The sequence below is a fragment of the Erythrolamprus reginae genome, chromosome 1, assembly GCF_031021105.1.
Source record: "Erythrolamprus reginae isolate rEryReg1 chromosome 1, rEryReg1.hap1, whole genome shotgun sequence".
Classification (NCBI taxonomy): Eukaryota; Metazoa; Chordata; class Lepidosauria; order Squamata; family Dipsadidae; genus Erythrolamprus; species Erythrolamprus reginae.
Window position 1 is genome coordinate 275,931,919 of NC_091950.1, and position 11,932 is coordinate 275,943,850.

The 11,932-nt window shown below is 41.8% G+C and overlaps 1 pseudogene; it reads right to left on the reverse strand.

Moving 5' to 3' along the window:
• Positions 1–442: 442 nt before the first annotated feature.
• Positions 443–1,078, reverse strand: LOC139173807 (uncharacterized; annotated as a pseudogene).
• Positions 1,079–11,932: the final 10,854 nt, after the last annotated feature.

The window sequence follows — 11,932 nt, forward strand, 5'->3', positions numbered from 1 at the left end:
GCCTTGACTATACACACTTTTGTTGGCAGGGTGTTGTCTCTGTTTTAGTATGCTGTCTATGCAAGTCCACATCTGGAGTGATCTTGGAGCCCAGGAAAATAAAATCTGTCACTACCTCCATTTCTTCCCCATCTATTTGCCAGGAATTGAAAGGGCCAGATGCCATGATCTTAGTTTTCTTAATGTTGAGCTTCAAACCAACTTTTGCATTCTCCTTCTTCACCTGCAGCAAGAAACTCTTTAGTTCCTCATCACTTTCTGCCATTAGAGTGATACCATCTGCATACTGCCTGATTCCCACCTTTCTCATGATGTGCTCTGGATATAAGTTAAATAGGCAGGGTGAAAGTATATAACCTTGCCAGACTCCTTTCCCAATTTTGAACCAATCAGTGGTTCCATGTCCAATTCTCACTGTTTCTTTTTGACCCGCATATAGGTTTCAAAAAAAGAAATAAATAAAATGGTCTGATACTCCCATATCTTTAAGAACTTTCCACAATTCATTGTGATCCATACAATCAAAAGCTTTAGCATAGTAAATGAAGCAGAAGTAGATGTTTTTCTTGAATTCTTGAACTCCCTAGATTTCTCCATGATCCAGTGTATGTTGGCAATTTGATCTCCAGTTCCTCTGCATCTTCGAAATCCTGCCAGTACTTCTGGTAGTTCTCAGTCCACATACTGCTGGAGCCTAACTTGCAGGATTTTAAGCACAACTTTACTAGCATGTGAAATGACTGCAATAGTATGATATTTTAAACATTCTTTGGCATTGCCTTTCTTTGAAATTGGAATGTAAACTGACCTTTTCCAGTCCTGTGGCTACTGTTGAGTTTTCCAAATTTGCTGGCAAATTTAGAGTAGCATCGTCTTTTAAGATTTTGAATACTTCAGCTGAAATACTGTCACCTCCACTAGCTTTGTTGTTGTTCAGATTTCCCAAGGCCCATTTGACTTTAAATTCTAGGACAGTGATGGCGAACCTGACACACATGCCACAGGTGGCACAGGAAGCCATTTCTGAGGGCACCTTGTCACGCTGAATATTGACAGCCCCAGAGATATTCAGAGTCATTCAGTAATTAAATAATTAACTGTGTGTGTGTGTTTTATTAGGTCCTCCTACTATGATGTAAAATCCTGCCACGTCATTATAGCTTACATCCGTCTTTATCCTTTTCTCCATTTTGATATATTCATTCCTGTCTTAGCAGCCATCATGTGAAGATGTATTTTTCATTTGTCTCTCATGACATATTTTATTTTCTACTTTTATAATAAAAAGAAACCTTGCTTTGAAACCAAATGTTCTCTCTCTCAATCCATCGCCTCCGGGGTGATTTATGGTCCAAACGGGCTATAATTACCCTCATTCTGACACACCTGAGGTGTTGCCCTGTGTCAGCTCCAGCACGCAGGTGTGTGCATGCCAGATGATCTTCAGCCTTCTTTTCAGCCATTTTCACTCTCCCCAAGGTGAAAATGGCCCAATGAGCCAACCAGAAGTTCACTTGTGTGCTCACCCTCATCATCCTTTTCACTGTCAGAGATCTTCAGGCATAGTTCCCTCTAAGCTGAGCAGGTGAGCAATCGCTCACTTAAAAATCATCATCAACTCAGAGTTTTCCAAACCTGCCCAGAAGCCAAGAGGGAAATTTTATTATTATTTCTGTGTCGCCCAGTCCCGAAGGGACTGCCGCTCAGACACTATACTTTTCCGCCCACCCCAAAAAAATTTTAGAGAGAACACTGTCTTCAGGAACTTCTTTGGCTTTGGACAGTTGCAGCCAGGCCACTGACATCTCAGCCCATTTCTTCTACAGCCAGAAAGGCTTTCCTGAAGGCCTGTGTAGCTGATAATAGAGCTCCAGATTGATTTGGAGCTGTTATTGGCTACACAGACCTTCAGGAAAGCTTTCCTGTCTGCGGAAGAAATGGGCCGAGGTGTGAAAGGCATAGTTGCAACTATCTTTTATTTATTTATTTATTTATTTATTTATTTATTTATTTATTTATTTATTTATTTATTTATTTATTTATTTATTTATTTATTTATTTGTTTGTTTGTTTGTTTGTTTGTTTGTTTGTTTGTTTATTTATTTATTTATTTATTTATTGTTAGAGTTGGAAGGGACCATGCGGGTCATCAAGTCCAACCCCCTGCCTAAGCAGGAACCCTATAGCATTCTAGCCAAATGGCAGTCCAATTTCCTCTTTAAAATGTCCAGAGTATTGGAGTTCACAACGTCCGCTGGTAGGTTGTTCCACTGGTTGATCGTTCTAACCATCAGGAAGTTCTTCCTTATTTCCAGGTTGAATCTCTCCTTGGTCAGCTTCCAGCTGTTGTTCCTCATCCGGACCTCCGGTGCCCTGAAGAATAAAGTGATCCCCTCCTCTCTGTGGCAACCCCTCGTATACCTGTAGACTGCTATCATGTCCGCTGTGGCCCTCCTTTTCTCTAGGCTATCCATGCCCAGTTCCCGCAGTCTCTCTTCGTAAGTCTTGGTTTCTAGACCCCTGATCATTTTGGTTGCTCTTTTCTGCACCTTCTCCAGAGTTTCAATGTCTTTTTTGAAGTGTGGTGACCAGAACTCCAGGTGTGGTCTGACCAGGGCATAGTAGAGTGGTATTAATACTTCCCTGGTCTTGGAGTGTATTCCCCTGTTGATGCAGCTTAGGATTGTATTGGCTTTTTTGGCTGCTGCTGCACATTGTTGGCTCATGTTTAGTAGATTATCCACCAAGACGGTATGTGTGTCCAGGTTTTTTTTTACCTAGGTGAAGGACTTTGCATCTGAATGTAAGTAGTAGGGCAGCTCCACTTCTTTTCATTTCCAAACTTCCAACTGGATCATTGGGTCATTTTTTCCCATCTCCAGGGTTCAGGAGGCTTTCCTGAACCCCGGGGAGAACAAAAAACAGCCCAACAGGCCTACTGGAAATCTAGAGACTTCAGTAAGTCCTGTGAACATGTGTGTGTGTGGGGGAGGGGAGCAGCATGGGGGGATTGTGTACATGTGTGGGGCATTGCATTATGAGTGTGGGCATGTGTGTGCACCCTTTTGGCACCCAAGCCAAAAAAAGGTTCACCATCTCTGTTCTAGGATATCTGGCTCAAAGTCAATGCTTATCAGGGATGTTAAGCTCATTCATGTATAGGAGTTTTCATGGCAAAAATACTGGAGTGGGTTGCCATTTCCTTGTCCAGTGGATCACATTTTGTCAGAGCTCTCATAGCTTCATTGAGCTGTGCAAACTCTTTTGCCATGACAAGGCAATAATCCATGAATGGGAACGGTGATTAGACAGAAAGAGGAATAGATTCATATCCAAATTGTGTTGAATACGCATCAGTGGTTTTCAGCACAAGAAACAATGTATAGATGAGAAATGATAAATGCACCTAAACAGTTAATCTACCGTAAGATATTAGCATTTTTTCAAGGCAAATGTAAAACAAAATCAAGAGAAGGTTTAATAGTAGATGGATATATTTTCAATGATTTGCCTCTAGACAATTGTTACAGAATTTTAAATAGATAAAAGAATGTACGGTTTTCAACATTGTAGAGCTGCATTGGAAAGGTATAATGGCTAAAACCTATAAACCTTTATTGAAATATGAAACAGAAGCACAAGTCAAAGAATGATGATAAAGTGGGCAAAAATGGTTTCAATGTACAAATAGAACAATGGTAACATAAGTGGTTGAAATGAGTGAATTTATATTCTATTATAATCCTTAAGAGAATGTCTGTAAAGTGATGTATTGTTGATATGTGTCACCGAAAAATAGTTTACAATGTATAAAAGTACTTTAAATTTATGTTGGAATTTTAAACAACACAAAGAGACATTTTATCATCTTGAATCATTTTGTCTAAAAGCCAGATACATACATTAATGCAGAAAATTTTCAATATTAACATATAATTGAACCAGAGGATTGTTTTGTTTTGTTTTTTGCTTTTGGGATTAATGGACAGAGGGGGAAAAACTCATGGAACTTTGTTTTTATATATGACAAGTGCAGTGAGATTATTATATGTGCAAAAATGGAAAAAAACTTGATCTTAACCTTAATAGAGGAATAGTTGATGAACGTAATGGGACTTGCTATTAATTAGAGAAAATATATTATCTACATTCATTCATCTCTTTCATCTTTTTTTCCCTTTTTAAACTTTGTATTAGTTCTTATTAGTTTTCTTTGTTAAAATTTTAATATTTTTTTTAAAAAAGAAATATGTCCCTTGACTGAAAATAAAGATTCCGTGCATCAAAATCACAGAATCATGAAATAATAAAATCACTTTCTTGCAATAGGAAAAATAACAAAAAAGTAAAAATATTCCATAAGCAGTGTCAATTTTTTGTTCATTTCCTGATGCAGTTTTTTTAAATACGGTCATTTCACTCCCCCCCCCCCCTACTATTGCTCTTGTAATTGTTTTGGGTAACCTTAGGACCCTCATCAAAGACGTACAACAAAGAACTGGTTACATGTGATATGGATGTCTTAATGGGTAATTGGACGCATCCATACCTGTTGATCAACATACTTGCTCCATTTGCATCATATGGTGACTGCCTCATGTTTAACAGGTAAAGGTGGGTTCCTCCCAGTAGTGACCCACTGGTGACATCATGACGATGTCTTGGAACCAGCTTGGTAAGTGCTGTGGGTGCCACCATTTTTTAATTATTATTATTTAATGTTTTTCTTCTGAGCGTGTGCAGAAGCTGAGTTTCCATCACTGTGCATGAGGTCGCCATCTTGTTTTGGGCTTAAAAAAAATTGGCACTGCGCATGCACACGCTTTTGCATGTATGCATTCTCAAGGCACACACATGTGTCATGGGAGGAAGCAAACCAGCAGTTAGGTAAATTAGAACCCACCCCTGTTAATAGGTATATGAGTGAGAGAATATGAAACATCTACTTAGACTTTAGACCTTTTAACCCTGCTGTTCTGTTCGGGTCGTATGTGACCCGAAACCAAGTTTGAGTCCCCTGTAAAACATTTTCCCTGTATATCTGAAACTTGAAATTTCATGAATTTTCATCATTTCAGGGGTTCTCTCTATGAGAATTTTTTTTGGGGGGTGGGGGGCTTAGTTTTTGCTGGGCAAAAAAACTCCCTAATGTTATGTTCCTGGGTCTATTTGACCCGGACTGCAAATTGATCATTTTAGATACTTATATTTGGTCTTTTTGAAAGCTTTTTTCATCTGGAAACAAGTTTGAACATTTCTGCACACAATGGAATGAAAATTGAACTGAAAAAATTAATCCTTATTGGTTTATTTTGCACATAAATGTGCCTCCCCCCCCGTTTTTGTGAAAGTTTATGGATAGTTTTGCTTGCAAAATGCATTCTATTTTATTGGAGTTGGTGTGGGATTGGTAGCTTGAACATTTCTGAATATAAGAAAAATATAAAGGAACTGAAAAAAATGATTCTTACTGTTTTTTTAACATCAGAAATAAGGCCTCCCCCCCCTTGGCTGTTTGCAACCATTTTCACTTTTTATTTTTTTATGCTCCAAATCCGAAATATTCTTTAAAATCTTAGGCATTCATTTACTCAATTTAACAATGCTGATCATCAAAAAAATATTTGTGGGGGTGGGGGAAAAATTTTTTTCTTGGCAAAAAAAAAGTCACGTTTACTCTGTTCGGGTCATATAGACCCGGATCAAAATGATTTTTTTTAGGTACTTGAATTTGGTCTTTTTGAAAACTTTTTCCACTGGAAAACTAGTTTGAACATTTATGAACATAATGATATGAAAATTGAACTGGAAAAATTGAGACTTATATTTTTATTTTGATCAAAAAGCCCCTCCCCCCATCCTTTTTGAATTTCGTGTCAATTTATATTTTTTAAGGCTACAAATCCCTAAGGAATTTTCCCCCAAAAGGTTTGATATACTAAATTGAACAATCCTGAACATAAAAATATAAATGAACTGAAAAATATAAATGAACTGAAAAAAATGACTCTTATTGGTTTATTGTTTTATACTCGAGTATAAGCCTACTCGAGTATAAGCCTATTTGAGTATAAGCATGGGGGCCCATTTATGAGCAAAATAAACCAATAAGGATCATTTTTTCAGTTTAATTTTCATATCATTATGTTCAGAAAGGTTCAAGCTACCAATCCCACACCAACTTTAGTAAAATAGAATGGATTTTGCAAGCAAAACTATCCATAAATTGAAAAAACTTTCACAAAAACGGGGGGGTGGAGGCACATTTATGTGCAAAATAAACCAATAAGGATTAATTTTTTCAGTTCAATTTTCATTCCATTGTGTGCAGAAATGTTCAAACTTGTTTCCAGGTGAAAAAAGCTTTCAAAAAGACCAAATATAAGTACCTAAAATGATCAATTTGCAGTCCGGGTCAAATAGACCCGGGAACATAACATTAGGGAGTTTTTTCGAACAGAACAGCAGGGTTAATCTTTAAGCACAGGTGTTATTTTGCTTAGCAAGTTATGGTGACTTTGGAACCATCTCATTTAATGACCAAGTGTCAATTGTAAACACTAAATGAGGACTACCTGCACTGTGAATTTTAACCTGTTTCTTGCAGTCTTACATTATATATGAAGCAATTCTTCTTCTATTCCAACTCATTGCAAATGTACCCCAAATTTTTATTTCCAGTTTCAGTTCAGAATCGCTGTTTTGCAACCTAAGCCAGCTGTGTTCCATTCTCATACCAGGATCAGTTCTGATTGACTGCACGCCTGTACTGCCCTCTCTCTTCCAGCAGCTGGTTACTATTCCATGGAGCCATTTCATATTGGGCTGCGGTCCTGCTATACTTTTTGCTGGGCATTTTTTAAATAAACTTGAGATTGATCCAACAATGGCCTGTTAAGCTAATGAATTATCTTCATCCTTAGAACCTCATGTTCCATTCAACCTTTATAATTTATACTTGAAAATCTTTTGCATTTCTGACAACACTGGATAAAGGATCTCCCCTTGGTTCTCCATTCCTAGTCCACATTAATGCAAAGTTTCCCTTCTTTTTAAAGCAGGGGTAGGGCATGTTGGCTCTTCTATGACATGTGGACTTCAACTCCCAGAATTCCTGAGCTAGCATGATTGGCTCAGGAATTCTGGGAGTTGAAGTCCACAAGTCACAGAAGAGCCAACATTCCTACCCCTGTTTTAAACCATATATATAGTTGCAATGTTAGAATGTTGCTATTTTGTTTCCATAAAGCTCAACTCTCAGTAGGAGCAAAAGGAGCAAAAGAACAAACCACTATGTATTGCTTTGATTGCTGTAACGTCAAAGCAATGATAAAGAAGGAAGAAGGAAAATGTCTGGATTAGTGTCATGGGGAGGGAAGTAAAAGCATCCATAAATGCAATCAACTGGGAAAACAAAGGAAAGGGAGGGGAGTAGTGAGCTGGAAACAATGTGTAAAAGGAAAATGCTCTACAGAGAAGCTAGTTAGCACGTCTTGCTTTCTCTGCATGAATGGAAAGCAGCGGAGGAATGATCAGGCAGATCTTAACAGTCCAGCCTGTCTACTAGGATTGTCACTGCATTCCAGACTGGAATTCTGAAGCTAACTTAAGAAACCTTAAATTGTCTAAGCCCAAGAATTCAAGTCTGGTGGAATAAGATATTCTGTTGCAAGCAGAAGAGTGGAAGACTCTTTTCGTGAAATATTTTTGGACTCTCTCAATTGTATTAATATCCAATATGTAGTGCAGGTTCTAGACAGGGGAGCTGCATTACAGAATTGATCTAGCAAATGTTTTGAATGCTCTAGTTTGCAATGTAATATTTCCAAAGAAGAAGCTATGCAAGATTGCCAAAGGCACTCTTAGTGCCTTTTTGGCAATGTTGTTACAATGGGCTTTGGCATTTAGATAATTAGATATGAGTACTACAAGATCCTTGAAAGAATGAGGGTTGTCTACAAGGTCATGTGCTCCAAGTTTGTATTTTGTGTTCTGATTCTTTTTGCCAACGTGTAAGACAGAGCATTTGTTTGTTGAGATTTGAAGTTGCCACTTGTTTGATCATTCTGATACAAGGCAGGGTCTTTTTGAAAGGTAATAGCATTGTCTGTTTGACATTGTTGGTGAAGAGAACAGTTTCTTATAATATGATCATAAAGGTCATTTATGTAAAGTATAAAGAGTGTTGGTCCTAGAACACTGTCTTGAAGGACACCACTATTGACAGGTGCAGGATTTGATAGAGAACTCTCTATTGTAACCACTTGTTGTTTGTTTATCCAATCATGTAGGAGTCCAGAGGTGACATAATATTTTAGTTTCAGAAGTAGTTTGTCATGTACTACTGAATCAAAGGCTTTACAAGTCTATGTAAATTGTGTTTATTGCTTTACCCTGATTGAATTGTGTAGTCCATATGTTTTTGCTGTGTATAGAGTCTATCTCTATCTTCATCTCTGTCTCTACCTCAGTCTATCTATCCACACACAGATACACACCAACAACCTCTGCTTATCAGGTCAGAAATATTCTATCGGCTAGGTATGGTAACTTATTAACGGTCTCCTACATTCTATGGTCCACAAGTAAGTTTCTGCTTATTTGTATGCATTCTCTCAGCTCTCTCTGGTTTGAACTGAAGGTATCTCAATCATTTGTAGATAATTTTAGGATTTTACCAGGCGGGGATTGGGAGGGTGGAGAAAACAGTCCATTTTGCTGGCAGATGGTATTACTATAGTCTTTGTTGTAACACTGTATTTCTGTCTTCATTATGTGTCTCCATAAGGTGCAACACTTAGTGACCTCAATCTTGCAATAAGCCAAATATACAGTATTATACTTACGAGCCCAAATTCGGGGTACGAGTGTTCCTTCCGCCGCCGCCAGGCTCCGCCCGGCTGTCATTCTGTAGAGAAGCAAGAAGCAGAGGAAGAGCTGGATGCTGGCGGCGGCGGAGGAAGGCAAATGCGGCTTGGAAGCTGGGAGGGGGGCGGAATATGGGAGGAGAGAGGCAGCCTCCATGCTTTCCTTTCGGAGAAAGAGCTAAGTGGCCAAAGATGTTCCGCCCCCCTCCCAGCTTCCAAGCTGCATTTGTCTTCCTCCGCCGCCGCCAGGCTCCGCCCGGCTGTCATTCTGTAGAGAAGCAAGAAGCGGAGGAAGAGCTGGATGCTGGCGGCGGCGGAGGAAGGCGAATGCGGCTTGGAAGCTGGGAGGGGGGCGGAATATGGGAGGAGAGAGGCAGCCTCCACGCTTTCCTTTCGGAGGAAGAGCTAAGTGGCCAAAGACGTTCCGCCCCCCTCCCAGCTTCCAAGCCGCATTCGCCTTCCTCCGCCGCCGCCAGCCGGAGCGAGCTGCTGGGCTGCGCGTGGCGGGAGAAGCCCGGACAACGCTGGAGCGCTGGGCAGCACTACCGCCGCCACCGCCGCGGGGAGAGGCGGGCATGTGGGCTGGCGGCATTGGGCTTGGTGGAAAGTCCGGGGGCAGCTCCAGCGACTCCCCTCCCGTGGCTGCTGTTGAGGCGGCAGCGGCGTCTGCCTCCGGCGCGCGGCTCTCTCTCCATTCTACTCTTTCCCCCTCTCGGGCTCCGAATGCGGCGGCGGGAAGAGGAAACGAGGTGCAAGGCAGCGCGTCTGCAGGAACGGGTGGTGGGGCGCCGTTGTTGTCCTCACGGCGCAAAGCCACACAGTCCGGGATCGCTTGCTTCCCCGGCCAGCAAGCCGGCTGCCTGGGAAAGCAGCACATTTGAAAAACGCTTTCCCAGGCAGCCGGCTTGCTGGCCGGGGAAGCAAGCGATCCGGGACTGTGTGGCTTTGCGCCGTGAGGACAACAACGGCGCCCCACCACCCGTTCCTGCAGAGGCGCTGCCTTGCGCCTCGTTTCCTCTTCCCGCCGCCGCATTCGGAGCCCGAGAGGGGAAAAGAGAAGAATGGAGAGCCGCGCGCCGGAGGCGGATGCCGCTGCCGCCTCAACAGCAGCCACGGGAGGGGAGTCGTTGGAGCTGCCCCCGGACTTTCCACCAACCCAATGCCGCCAGCCCACATGCCTGCCTCTCCCCGCGGCAGCGGCGGCGGCGGCGGTAGTGCTGCCCATTTTTTTGAGGGGAAAAGACGTCGGCTGAGGGGTGCCCGGTGCTTCCCGGCGAGGAGGAGGAGGAGCTGGGCTCCAGAGGGGCGCACGGGGAAGGGCTTGAGCCGCCGCCTTCTCCTTTCCTGCTGCGTCGGTGGCTTCCCTTGCAAAAGGCTGCGCCCTGTGCCGGCTGTTTGCCCCGCGGCTCTCTCTCCTCAGCAAGGGATAAGCAGCACGCGAGGCTGCGGCGAGAAACAACAGCAGCAGGAAAGGAGAAGGCGGCGGCTCAAGCCCTTCCCCGTGCGCCCCTCCGGAGCCCAGCTCCTCCTCCTCCTCGCCAGGAAGCACCGGGCACCCCTCAGCCGACGTCTTTTCCCCTCAAAAAAATGAGGCTTTCCGCCTTATGCCCTGCCTGATCCCACACTTTCCACCCGCAAAGATCAGCCTAGAGGCTTCGCCCTTCCCGCCCGCTCCCCCGGGAAAGAAAAAGCAGCCTGGCTCCCTTTTCCCTGGCCCTTACCTTCACAGCTCAGGCAGCGCTGGACTCCCTGCCGCCGCCACCGCCGCTACCGCCGCCTCCGCCGCCTCCGCCCTCGGGCTTGCACGCATTAATCGCTTTTCCATTGTTTCCTATGGGAAACAATGTTTCATCATATGAGCTTTTCGACGTACGAGCCTCCTTCCGGCACCAATTAATCTCGTAAGTCGGGGTTCTACTGTATATATATATATACACACACACACACACACACACATATATATATATACACACACAATCAAAATTAAAGGTAAAATAAGGGGAATAGTTAAAAAAAACAGGAGAAAAACTGAGTGAGATATAATCTGTTTACAATTTTGAAATAGTCCTCTTTTCAAAATGTCAGGTTTCTTGTAAGAAAACTCATTTCTCTCCTGTTGTATATATAATAATGTTAAATTTCAAATCTCATTTGAACACTGAGTAAATCAGAATCAACCTTTCTGAAGTCAGCAGGGTTGTTATAGTGCAAATCAAAGCTTTAGATTCCAGATATTTTTATTCTACTGTCTTTCAACCTTGAGAAACCTGGGGATTTTGAGCTTCAAAATTATTTAAATAAGGATTGTTCCGCAAGACATGCTTATAAAATATTTATATTACAACTAGGGCAGAAATAGTTAGTTCTACAAAAATTGAAAAGGAGGGAAAATTTATTTTCTATGGTAAGGTTCAGTATTTTCATTCATAATCTTAATTTTGAGAAGGAAGATGAAGAGGAGGAGAAGGAGAAGGAGGAAGAAGGGAAGGTATGCTGAAGAACATAAAAGTTTTTTATCCTGCATGATCTTATGTTTCCTCCACCCATGGATGAGTTTTGATTAAAGAAATTTGGAGAAATGAAGAGGGACAATCCAAGCATACAGCAATTTGCAATGTAATCCACAATTAGCTCAAGCTGAATAGTTCTCTAGCTGAATAGCTTTCAAGCCAGGAGCCAAGACCTTATCATGTATGACAATTAAAGCAGACTGGTAATTAGTAGGGTAACTATATCACCGAGTGTCTTATAATTACAATCTATATAAAATTTACTTTGGGTGAAGCAATCTACTTCCAGATGATAGCATGAGAAGCCACAAGTCTCCACAACAGTTGCCACTAGATGCAGTAATGTTACATCAGTTAATAGGTTCCAAGCTAAAGAAAGTGTTGCATTTTGCCATGTACTGTAGAAATAAATAAGACTTTCCTGCATGGGTGAAATAACAGATCTGTCAGCTAATAACATATTTGAGGATTGCACTGACGCCTTCTTCAAGCTTCATGATTTTCAGCAGTGAATGTCAACGATCTAACATGCTCTATGTTTATGCAATGAAAAGA